We start from the raw sequence: 13,214 nt of genomic DNA, 5'->3' as shown, positions 1-13,214 counted from the left end.
TTTGTCTCCGTGTCTCTTTCCAGATGGACGTGTCTCCGTGAGGAGTCTGACCGTGTGAACGCATGAACGGATCCGGAGCACCGGCCCTTCGTCGCCCCGCAGGTAAGCCAAGGCTCTACGCGCGCCGGCCCAGTGGAGCCGTCCACGCGATACGCGGCGATACGGCGTATAGCCGCCAACAAAGCGCGATGATGCACAAGAACACCCACCTGACCACATGACTTCATGTAGAAGTGTAAATCAGAGCACTAAGAGGGTCTCACAAATAACACACACTCTGTGTGTGTCTCCTGTGACCTTCAGGGCAACAACTCTGTGCCGGGTTCAGGGTGGACGCCGGTCTGTCCTCCCTCCTCATTCCTGCCCATTGGCTCGCTTATCACCAGTCATGCAGGGACACGCGTGTGCGTGAGGACGTGTGTGCGTTCAGAGGAGCCGGGTCGTCTGTAGTTGATTCTGCCCCGGTGCTGCCCGGCCCGGCTCCCCTCCCACCCGCTGCTGCTGCTGCTGCTGCTTTGGACTCTCCCTTTTTCAATGGACTTCACAGCCTCTGACCAGCTTCCTGGAGCCATGGGTGGAGTAAACACCACCCTTTGTCCGGGGCCAACCCTGTTTAAACCACATCACGCGGTGGAGGTCTGCAAACGATAAAGCTTGATTGTTTGATGCATGTGTTGCTGCTTTCCCTCCACATGTGTCCCCCTCTAACGGTCTTCATTTGCTACAAGGGGAGCGAGATAACGGGGGAGGAAGTGGAGGAGGGACGTCATTTACCAAAATGACTCCAATTAAGAACCAAACCCAATACAAAGATCCGAGAGACTGTTTGCCGTTGCTTTATGTGCGCGTTGCTTTATTGGTATTCTAACGTTCTCTTCCTAGTATCCGCGCTGCACTTCGGCTGATGAGTAACAGAAAGTTGTAGCATTAAAGACGAATGGAATCAAAGGAAATTCAAGAATCAGCATCAGCAGAAAGTGCTTCTGCTTCAGTGTAAAAAGGAGTTTTAGCATCAAATAAACGACAACGAATCCACAAAACAAGAAGCACAGTACGTCTTTACTCCATAAGAAAAGCAAAAATACCCGTGTTGATTGTCAAACTAATGTAATCCGCTTCCCCCCACAAGGACTGATAAACCGGCTTGAACCCGTTCAAACAATCATCCTCAGCTGGATTCATTCACGCAGAGGCCAATGTACACAAGACGCACACATTTACATCTAAAAAAGCCTTTTATGGAGGATTCTGCTCCTAACAAGTGTGTCAGTCAGCAGTGATCCTCTGCCAGCAGCTGTGTTGACTGTCCAACACACACACACACACACACACACACACACCCCAGGCGCGGCGCTCTGACCTGTCGGGGGGCGGAGCTGTGAATGGCGCCCTGCAGCCTGAGGGAGCAGCAGGCTCCGTCAGCCTAATGAGGGAGATGTTTACCTGCTGAGGCCTCCTCTGAAACCTTCGTGTTGGCAGACGAGAGCGAGTCTCGTCGGCTGCAGCGGCTCGGGACGACGTCTTCATCAAAGTTGTTATGATTTGATGATTTTGAATAATCGGCTGCGTTCCTTGTTGTGATGTGACGAGGCGGCGCTCCGCCGCGTAGCGAGAGGCAGGTGTAGGAATGACATCAGAGCAGATGCTCAGAGGCCACGTACCACTCTACTTTCAATGCGTCCACAGCGTGAGTTATGATCCATCTGGCTTGTTGCCATGAAACACACATTGATACCAAATGACAATACATTTAATAAATAACCAGCGGCGTCATTCTGTCTATTTGAGAGGGGCCGAAGCCCCCTGCCCTCCCAAATCATTTGTTATTATTGGCATATATATATATATATATAAATATAATTATTAATAATTAAGTGTTTTTGAACCATAAGGATACAAACCTAGAAAAACAAGGAAGTGCAATTTTATTAAATAATAATAATAGAATATATCCTACTGTGTTTATTTTATTTATTTATTTTTCCTGAGTAATTGGATGCCCTTTTGGTTTAAGCACCTGCCCCCCAAATGTCTGATTATTCATTAAATATACAAGTTTTTTCATTGTATTTAATTCATTTTATTTTGCCCAAGATTGCAAATTACAAATCTGCCTCAGAGGGTTTTACAGTCTGTACACATGTGACGTCCTCTGTCCTGAAACCCTCACATGAGGAAACAAATGAAAACCCTTCAGAGGGAGAAAAGGGAAGAAACCTCAGTGAGGACGATCCGTCTCCTGATGGACAGACTACGATGACGTCATGAGGACAGAATGAACAATGTAGAAGATGAACAACACACAGGCGGTGCGCCTGAGGTATTAAAGCCCAACAGTGTCTCCACGTGACGTAGTATCTGTCTTCTAGAAGATCTCCTGTATAAATCCCACTCAGACAGGAAGCGGATCTTCTAACCAGAGAACGGGGAGGAAATGATAAATGAAGGCGGGCTTTATTGTTGTAGGTTAAAGATCAGTCCAGCCGATCTGGGTCTGACCCCTGGGTGACCTGCTGCACATAGGAGTCACTCTCTGAAGTAACAGATATCCAAACGCACGGTTTCCGTGTTACACTTCTGGATTTCCTCTGGCTTTTCATGGAGGGCTTTAATGGACTTAAATGGGAAAGACTTACTCGTGTTCGTTCTCACGGGGTTTCCCAGAAACTTCTACCGCCCGCGATTCTCTTTCCCTTTCTCCGTTTTATAAAGAAGTGTAGCTAAACAAACCGTGTTGCTTTGATACGGGAAATGTTTGCTCTGCCTCTGGAAAAAAAAATGCCTATTGGGTTCCTTTTGTGCCGACGTGGGCGAGAGATGCGTATTCATAACACCAGTGGGTCCTTTCTTCCCGGCGCCATTGTCTCCCACCGTGGATCCTCTTTGCTCTGTTGTCTTGCGAGTTCCGCTGGTGGTCTGTCATGTAAACAAAGGGGAACCTTCTCCTCTGCCCTCTTCAAAGCCTTTGTGTTGTTTCCCTGCCCGTCTCCTTCTGTGGCCGTCTTCTCCACTGCCCGTCTGTCCCCTGCCCCAACCCTCTTGGGTTGGAGGCCGTGCGAGGGCCTCCTAGCGTATTGGGCTTTTAGGTGCCAGTGGGGAAGGAAGGACCCTGCTGGCTTGTCAGCGTCCCTCACCCCTCCGTCACAATGGCTCCGTCTCCCTCCCACCCATTTCCCGGCCTCGCTGGGAAGAGTAAATATTTATCATCCCCCCCTCAACAATGGCCGGGCTGCAGGAGAAGGAGACTTTGACCGGGCCTCCGGCCTAGAGAAGGGCTGCAGGGAGATTAGGATGGAGCCAGCGGGATATGTCACATGGTAAAGGGCTGCTCTGCGTGGACACATTGACGTGAAGACGGAATCTGAGACGCTGAAATTACATATGAAGCTAAAAAAAAAGCCCTTAAAAACAAAGTCTACTGAGAGGGAGGATTGTGTATTTGGCATTCCCACTCAGTCTCCTGTTTCACCGCCCTGCCCGTGTGGGTCTACGGTGGGCAGGTCCAGACGAAGAACATCTCAACATTGACGTATTTCAGACGCTGAACTGAATGGGAATGTTTGATGGACCTTTAGAAGCCTTCATTCTTCTAGAGGGAGACCGAGGAAGAGCAGCTCAAAACCTGTCCTGGTTTCTTCCCCTGCGCTTCCCATGAAGACCTGGACTAATGTGGGGACATAAAGACGCACAGTCCGTCATGGAACACGGCCTGTCACCGTGGCCTGTCAATAATCTCATATCAGAACGTGGGGAGGGTTGTTTGGTGGAATGAAAGCCCCCAACTCGCGCTGTATGGTAACAGGAAGGGACCTGTTCTTTCAAAATAAAACCTTTGAATGGCATTGATACAGATGGACCCACCTGGTCCTTCTGCTTCCCCTCTTCACGTCACAGCAGCGCCGTGGAGCGTCAGCTGCAACGATAGTACACAAAGCTCCAGATGGTGTGGATCAATATTTCATTGCAAAATCACACTCCTAATCTGGATGCACATCTGTCTGGAGATGAAGCAGAACGTTGGAATATAATTCCGCACAGAGTGATACATGATGAAGAAACACCTGTTACATGACTAAAGGCCGAGCGTGTCGCAGGTGCTTCCACACGTGTTTGCTGCGAGGCATAATTAGGTTGTTAAACGTAAACGTCTAAGACAACAGAACAGCGAGTTAACTGACCAGCTGGAAGCAGATTGAAGTGAACGGTTCTTGAAGGTGAAAATCAGCCTGATGTGTTCTCTTACAACTACATCACATCACAGGTCATTTAGCTTCTATCCAAAGAGACTTACAACAAGTACATTCAACCATAAGGTTACAAACTCAAGAAAGTAGAGTCTGAAGAGGTGTGTCTTTAGTCTGAAGATGTGAAGGCTCTCTGTGGTCCTGATGTCTTCAGAGACCTCCTTCCACCATTTAGGAGCAGGACAGCAAAGAGTGGAGATCTAGTGGAGTGTTTTGCTCTCAGTGAGGAGGAACCAGCAGATGCAGAGCGGAGAGTGCGGGTCGGGGTGTCTGGTTGGACCAGGTCCTGGATGGAAACACGGTCCAACCCGACACCCCAACCTACAGATATCATTGTGTCCCTCAGGTCCTGCCATGGTAATTCCTTATGTGGAGGACCCTTTGTCAGACCAATGTTGGGCCCCTCATTTTAAGGGTGACGTTTTTTTTTGCAATTTTACAGTTAATAAATATTTACAGCCTGCTAATAAAAAGAGCCTTGGCGGAAGAAACTGGGCAACCTTCTCCTTATTTTCATTTTTAGAGCATTACGGCTTCCCTGCACCGGCCCGCCGTCCGCTGCCAAAGGAGCGCTACCCGCCATTTAAGTCATAATGTAACGAGTTGTTTTCTCGCATGAGGAGGAGAAATTGCTAACAGACCCACGAGGAGGAGGCCGCCGTGGCCCATGTGTCCACACGTCTGCTGCGGCGCCACGGACACACTTGGTCCCAGGAATCACACATGTGGACTCGCCCGCACGCCTTCACCCAGCCCGACCGCACACCTGCTCGCACACACACACACCTGCACACACACATAAGGGGCACCCTTATTGTTTGAGGTGTTTTACCCTTTCAGGTGTCATCTCTGATGATCACAAAGATCTCGCCTTTAGGAACTATTACGTTCTCCCATGTTCTCTGCTTCTTCCTTTTCTCCGTTGGCGCATGCACACATACAAGCATGCACACGCACACACACACACGCATGCACACACACAGACAGACAGAGACAGGAGCGCTCATATGGGATTATTTCTATGGGTCCATTTGTCAGAGTGCACATCTATCACTGCTGTCAGCCCTGCTGCTTTCTCACCACGTCTCTATTACGCTCTGCTGCTGCTCGCTTCGACACTCAACACCTGACCTGACACTCACACTTAGTCACACACACACACACACACACACATGCTTTTGCACAAAAAACTAGACTTGCACACACACATTTGCACACAATAGAGAGCCGCAAAAGACGAATTGGTGGAGATGCACCCAAGTGAGAGGCCGTTCCCACTGCGGCCCTGAAAGTCCAGAGGAATTCCCCATATTGCTGTTTGGTCTTCCTTCCCTGCAGGCTTGTGTTTCATTCAGTGCACGCAGTGTGTTTGAGTAACGAGACTTGATTCCAGTCATTGGTGTTTTTGTGGCCATTTGCACATCGTGCTTGAATGATCTTCAACCAGAAGTCAGAGAGCATCACTCAGCTGCTCCTCAACCAGACGGGAGGGGCCGCTGGGTTCCGTCACATTCCTGGCTGGTTCCTTGCAGCCAACGGGACGCGGTCACCCCGATTGGCATTCGGAGGAGAAGCGTAGAGCAGAACAGCCGTTCTGTTGGTGTTTGAGCCTTCGGTTGCACGCGGCGGCGCAGAAGGTTTCCTTTCAGGCGCCGCTCCTTCTTGAAGCGTCATTAGAAAACCTACTGCGGCAGCCTTAGTTTGGTGTAGAAGAGGAGGACCTAGTTGTCCCCATCGGTTCGTCCGCTAGAGCTCTGAAGCTTTGGCCCCGTCGCCATGTTGTCTCTGGCAGCGAATGCAAGTTACCATGTTTGAAAGGTGGAGGAGTGATGACGTATACGGCAACCTGTCAATCACAAGGTAGTCCCGCCCTAAAGCACGCCCTGCTTATGGTCTGGCAGATTGGAAGGCAGAAAAAAGGAAAGACACTATCATGTTGTCGTGTCCACGTGTGTTCTGTGTGGAGGGTTTGTGTAGTTTACTTGTTCCAGCTTCCTGTGTTGGTTCAACCAACATTTCCTCACGCTTTCCTTTTGTCTTGTAATTAAAAGAACCTGTAGGTCAGCCTGCGCTTTGTTTCATCTCACTGTCTCAGAGAGAGAAACGAGGCAGCGAGGTGTGCGTGTGCGTGTGCGTGTGTGTGTGTGTGTGTGTGTGTGTGTGTGTGTGTGTGAAGCAGCTGCAGAGGCCCTGGTTGCCGTCTCGCTGGCGCACACCTCTCTGCAGGGAGCGGGAAGGGCTCCAAGTGCCCTGGGCTTGGCTCTAACCGGCCCCAGAACCAGACGACACGTGCATGCATGCATGCATACACGCCTAACAACCTGCAGCGCCCTGTCACTTCCTGTTGGCCTCTGTACTTACTTACACGCCATACATGGCATGGATTAGCCTCTAGGAAGAATGTGCTTAAGGAGAACAATTTAGCGTATGTTGTACAAATATGTCTCTCTTTCTAACGTGCACGTGGACTCTAACTGGAGCCAGAAAAACCTCTCCAGGGGGTGTGGATCTGCTCCCTCTGACCCTCCTCGCGCCCTGCACTGGGATGAAGTCACTCCGGCGGCCTTGGCATCGGTACTTTAGCTTCAGGCCCTGCGGCGCTGTGCGTCCTCGCAGCGGCGCGCTGAGGGCCGTGAGTCCTGCACTGGTCCCTTCAGAACCCTGTGAAGGCCACTCACGGTATGTAAGAAGGTCGCGCGTACATGAACAGGTTCATCGGTCCGTCCTGTCCATCCTGGTAACATCTTTGGATGAACTGATTGGAATTTGTTGGTTGAAGATCGCTGTGACCTCAAAACACTTTTGATGGTTGGCAGAGGGAGACGAGCACAAGGTGAACGACACGTTGTTCAGTTGGAAAAGCTCCACGTGGGATAAGATCTAAACACTTGAGACCCACATGACCTAGCAGGAGAGAACATGTGACCAACTTCCTGTGAAGAGAAGTGTAGCCTGTACGTGGAGCTCATCGTGGACGTCCTCAGGGAGCAGATGATGGTGACGAAGATGAAGGTGTTTTGAAGAGGCCTGAGGTTTGAAAGGGTGTTTTTATCTCTTCTGCCGTCCTTATTTGTCTGTGTGTTCCCTCAGGCCGGCCTTTGTTTTGTCCTTCCCCACATTTACACCTCTATCGCAGTATTTCTGACTGCCAACAGGTTTATGACGGCAGGATGTGATCTCACACCTCTGACATTTTCAACCACACACAAAAAAAAAATAATCTTTTTCCCTTTTTCTCCCTCATGGCCATCTACGGCCTCCCCCATCATCGGGGCCAGCGCAGATATCTGACACACATGTGCAAACTTCAAACTTGATCACAGTTTTTCTTCTGAGGCATGTTGGCCCGTTTCTGCTCCAGATTCATATCGCCAGCTTTTAATCTGCTGCCTCCCGGTTCTCTAGTCCTCTAGATGTTACTTACCTGAATGCAGTGGCTGGAAGATGTTTTCACAGCTTTATATAATGATGTGTATGATTTCACTGGTGTTTGCTCTGTGGGACTTAGCAACATCTAGTGGTCGTCCTGCAGATTGCAACCGATGAATACCTCTCACCTGTCCCGTTCCGTGTCAGAGGAACCTACAGAGGCCTTCAGGTGGTAAAGATAAGACCGGAGAGGCCCTCTATTAAGCAAGTGTTTGGTTTGTTCCGTTCTGGGCAACAAGTTGGAAGAGGAGATGCTCCCAGAAAGCTACTGAAAACACAACAATTCTTTTTTTCACGGGTTTAAACTGAAAACATAGTGATGAATGTTGTATTCTATTTTACAGTTACCTTAAGTCTGTTATCACGCAGAAACAGACGACGTGCTCTGGTTCCTGCATGTGAGCCAGGGTTTAGTCCAGCAGAGACAATACGGACAATTCTTTGATTCTTTGCAAAAGTAACTGGCCAGTAATGTAATCCTTTGTTGGCCCTTTTGCCGTCGAGGACAAATGTCCCGAGTGCTGCCGTCCCGTTGTTGCATGCTGTGTTTTTTTGGCTAACCATCGGCGTTGTTAACGTAGGGAAGCCCTCTAAACGAGCAGAGGTGTGCTGCGTTCCCACAGGCCGGGCTGTGTTGTTGGCTCGGGTGGGCGCGGAGAAGAGACTTGTGTCCCTCACAGGCTGTCCCTGTCCTTTATGAGCAAACACTGACCCTGGTGCCTTCAAAGAGGAACCCTCTTCACTCATTTGCACACATAAACATCTGCCCACCGAATTCCTCCTGCGTGGCCCTTCAGCGGGGGGGGGGGGGGGGGGGTCCGTCACACCGTCCATCTGATCCTTCCTGTCCCCGTGACTTTCCCTCTTTCTGTCCCGCATAACTTCCCAGTTGCCCTGATTGTGTCCGAGATCAAACCGGCACTGTTCAAACTAATTAAGACCTCTTTTTCCTTCTTTGTCAACTCCCCCCCCCCCCCCCCCCCCTCCCTACTTGATAAGGACCCTTTGTTTGCTTACTGCCACTCTCTTCTTTACTTGCCCCTCTCGGTTCATCCCTCCCCATCTTGCCCCCTGGACGACAGCAGAGCGGAGTTGTGATTGAACTGTGTCTTTTCCCACAAAGTTCCTCCGGCACTCGAAAAAATGATGAGCGAGAGGGGGGAAGAAATGCCGGGTGGGGGGGCGGCGGCGGCGGCGAGGACAAAAGGCTGCTCTAAAGCCCAAACGCCGTGTGAAATCCTCAGGACAAAAGTGGTAATTAGAAGGCTGAGCCGCGTTTTGTGCCAAACGCGTGGATGTTTTTCAGTGCGATAAAGCAACAGCAGTGAAACAACAGGCCTCCAAGTTGTGTTCCTCTGCCAAGTCGTGCATCTGGCCTGCACTGACCCCTGACGTGGACTAGAGGCACGTTTTACAATCGGAGACATTGATCAGCTTTCAGTACGTATTTGGATTAGTGATCCTACTAGCATGCCGCTAACGCTAACATGAACTGTGTGTTGTGATTAGTGTAGTTTCTACGCGCTCGATGTTCCGTCAGCTCATCACTTGCACAACAGAAGGTGTTTTCAGTTTGCTGTGATCACAGTACTTTGGTCTGAGGGGGATGATTCTGATTAGAAGGAGAGATGTGCGCTGCTTTTTGGTCAGATCTGCTCAGCTCTTGGCTGTGTGCACCGGGGACGGCGCTTCGGCTCCGCTTTGCTCCGTTCTCTATAATTACTCTCAAATCACAGCACGCTTGAATCTTCTTCGTCATCCGCAAACCAACAAGTGTCCTGGCCTTTGGGTCTCGCACCTGTTGAGCCTTGTGGCCCGAACATGTGGCTGTGATGTCATATCCACACGAATGTCGATTAGAAGAGCAGCTCTGCCAATCTCTTAAAGTTGGAGCCAATGACTCTAACTTGTTTGTTTCCTGTGCTCTGGTGTCTGTCATTTTCTTCAATCGGTGTTGTGTGAAAGGGAAATGATAAGAAACAGCCGCGCGGGTCATCTGGATGCAGCATGTCTGCACGTCCACAACAACACGGACGCTATACGTCCACCTGTTCTGCGCTCCGGATCTGCACAGCGAACCGATATTTGTGCGGCAATGCGATCAAACCCCAGCTGGGGCCTGTCATCTGCTTTCCGTGGGCAGGAAATGAAGCCATCGGCGTATCTGCTGAATCAGAGGTAGTGACTGATGGTCCAGTGACAGCGATGTGCCGTCCCACCATCTGACAACACGTGGAAGAGGCTGCTGTTTAGCCCGCTAACTCCACCATGTTTTCATGCTGGTGGATTCAGAATATGTATTCGTACCATCACAAGCATTGCTCTGCTATGGAGCAGTTTATACTCCGACAGGAGGGTCCTGTGTAGGTGGATGATGCAACACAGCTAATAAGTGGAGGTACCTTCCCATTATTGGATTTACTTCATCCCAGTGAATCATCCCTTATTGCAGAGATACTGATGAAAACGGTACCTTTTTAGCTGATGGGATATTTGCATTTCATGCAACATGGGCCTGAATTCACCTGGAAACTCACCCGTAGATTGACAATAGAGCCCCGACCGAAGCGACCACACTCTGCAGCTGCACAGACGGCTGCACGTGAGCACCCCGCAGCGTGTGCGTGCACACACAGCTGCACATGAGCCCACAGTGGCTGTTTTACTTGGAATCAATACAAAGAAAACAACAACAAACTAAAACATGTGCACACACGTGGGACATATGGTTCCTCGTGCGTTCTTCATGTGATGCGTCAGCTTTACGGAATACAGCCGAGCGGCAGAAAGGACGTCAGACTCGATTACGTGGCGGCTGTAGGTTGTAGTTATATGTAATTCTTATTCTTATTCCCTTTAGAAAGAATGGACTTAAGACATGTGTGGTCATTTGTAACTAACAGCAAGTCAAGACAGTCAAATAAAGACAAGTTATTGAGTCACTACACCTTCCACAATACTCATAGCAGTCATGCAAGTATTTCAAAATAAAAGCATTGTGTTAACAAATTAAGGCATGTAGTTGACTGAAAAACGCCTTGTGGATTTTATTTTAATTTAAGTTAATATACATATAGACCCTTTTCCTCTCTACGACACCTTCTACACTTACAACTCTGGTAATCTTGCTATTATCTTGTTATTGAAGCCATAAGGTACGAGAGGCTGTACTGTATCTTCAATGATGGAACAGTTCGGGGTGTTGTTACGGTTTTGCCCTCGAACTGTTGCATCATTGACGATACAGTACTGCCTCAAGTACCTTTGGTATTAAATAGCTGCCATTCAGCACAAAATAGTGGAGGAATCCTCCCCGTACGTACACGTAAAAAGCATTGGGTCCTGCCCCACCTCATCCATTCCCGTTGCTCATGACGTCCACCTTGATTGTCCGCTTGTCAAAGCTCACATTGCCCCGAACGCATTTTTTTGCGCAAAATCTACTGTGAGTGCGCAGTGATACGGAACGCTCGGTCCAATGTGAACAGCAACTGTACATTATCGCTCAATAATGCACCACGTGACTCACTCTCAACCAATCAGAACGCTGGATTTCATCTACCTGTATTATAATAATAATATACTCTCAAAAGATCATTTCCCGGCTCTACTGGCGTGAGATGTGTCTCTGCTGGTGGCTGCTATGGTCTAAATCTCTAGTTTCAAGTCTCTAATATAGCTTGATGTTCATTTAGTAAATTATGGTCCATTAGACTTAAATACAGCACAAAGCTTGGGATGATTTAGGGCGGGGCTACCTTATGATTGACATGCTGCTACTAGTGCGATATACGGTCTATTGTCATGTTGTTGGAGTGTTCCCAAGTTCCCCCCAGGAAAACCAAGAGGCCTCCAAATAAGAAGCGTAAAGTAATGCGATGCTCACGTTTCTACGGTTTTATTTATGTATTAATTAAAAAGATTTGATTTTAATTTGAAGTTGTTGTAACTTAGACGACGGCTCCCGTTGGAGTTTTTCAGCCATTCCACAGCCCCCTTGGGTCCCTGCGGGTAGACGTCGGGCAGCTCGCCGCTAATCGGGCGAGAGATGTCCGTCCTCACCGCCGAGGTGTCGAAGGGATCCGGTTTCCCCGTCCCAGACCTGCAGGAAGCAATGTGCCTCAATGTTCCTCAATGTGCCCTGAGCCCCAGCTTCCCCCCAGTCTGCTGTAGTCACACCTTTTTGTCTTTGTTCATCTAGTCGTCCACATACACGCTTTTAATGCACTTTCAGGTCTCAACTCTTTCCCTCTTTTCCTCTCCTTCGTCTAAGCCAGACGTTATCGTGCACGCATGGGGAAGCTAGGATTACCTGCCGCCTTCCTGTCAAAGCACATTACCATCCAGCATCCCGGCGCTCGGCTATTAGATCACCGTTAATGTGCTTTCAAATCACACGACGAGTTGGATCATGTTTAAACTTCCAGGCCTTTTGTGGAGAGTTTTTTTCTTCCCCTCCCTGTTTTCTCCTTTTTCCTTTTTTCCATTGCAGCTGTTGGTGTCTTGGGCGGAGGGAGAACACCACTATTTGCTGTTTGGGGTTGCATGTTTGCCCCGGGTGCCACATTTGCGTCAGTCAGTAAATCCACAGTGAAAGGAAAGTTGTTCTAACCCGGCCTTTTGAAAAGTGACTCAATACGCTTGAAAGCGCGTGAGCATTATTTTTAGGCCTTAGATGGTTCAGGCGCGTTGGTCCTGCCCTCTCTCTTTCCCTCTCTTTCACTTCTCCCCCTCCTTCCTTTTCTGTTGTGCGCTAAACCTGTCACTTTGATGAGTTGTGTGCAATCATCCCAGGGGCCATTCACCGGGGCCCCCGTCCTTCCTGGTACAGTGGTGCCTTTGATGTGGCTCCTCCCTCTGCTTCCACGCCAGCAGACCTCTCCCCCGGCTCGCCGGACCCAGGCTCCAACGCTACACGCCGGACGGCCCGTTCGTGTTATTTCAGAGGAGGCCGCCCGTTTGTCTTGAGCCCGGCTGGTCACGTGACCCCCGGCAAACGGCCTCAGCGGCGTGCAGTGAGATGTTTTTGTGTCAGAGGACACTGAGACCAGCTGCAATAAATGCTCAACTTTCCTCCAGCCCATTAGTACCCGTTATTATTACAAGAGGCAACTACAAAAGCAGTAAATGGCTGAGGCTCCCGCCGGGGCCCCCGGGGGCCGGCTGGGCGCCTCAGCCACCACTGCAGATGATTACAGCTCGCTATTATGAACTGTGTCCTAATCCTGGTGGACAGCTGAAATCAAAGCCAGGTATGGCCCTCCGCCTTCCCAGCATTCCCTGCGCTGACCTCCCCCGCCGAGACACATCAGTTGTTCTGTGAGGATTTGCATCTTCAGAAAAGTCTCCAGTCAGCGGAGCATTAATTAATCTCCACATCAGGGAACCGCTGCAGAAACTAAAGAACTCTGTAGTAGTCATGTGTAATTTAAATGATTCTGATGTTCAGCGTCTGGCCTTATTTAGGAATGATGTGGTGGAAATGCAGATAATTAAAGGCTGTTTAGTATCTCGGTAAGTAGGGTGGTTGAAACCTTTGGA

General features: G+C 49.5%; 1 protein-coding gene across 5 annotated transcripts in view; it reads left to right on the top strand.

Annotated features, from left to right (window-relative positions):
- The window catches only part of disp1 (dispatched homolog 1 (Drosophila)), a 49,226-nt gene that overhangs the window by 14,482 nt on the left and 21,530 nt on the right, over positions 1-13,214 (top strand). For 4 of the 5 annotated variants that reach the window (XM_078093916.1, XM_078093910.1, XM_078093912.1 and 1 more), the window contains exon 3: positions 24-102. The gene's annotated coding sequence lies outside the window, so the exon portion shown is untranslated. Of the gene's footprint in view, positions 1-23; positions 103-546; positions 637-13,214 lie in introns of those variants that run through there. The other variant, XM_078093914.1, reaches the window with a different exon arrangement.

This window comes from Gasterosteus aculeatus, chromosome 18 (assembly GCF_964276395.1).
Source record: "Gasterosteus aculeatus chromosome 18, fGasAcu3.hap1.1, whole genome shotgun sequence".
In the NCBI taxonomy this organism is placed as follows: domain Eukaryota; kingdom Metazoa; phylum Chordata; class Actinopteri; order Perciformes; family Gasterosteidae; genus Gasterosteus; species Gasterosteus aculeatus.
This window is presented reverse-complemented; position numbering and strand designations above follow the sequence as displayed.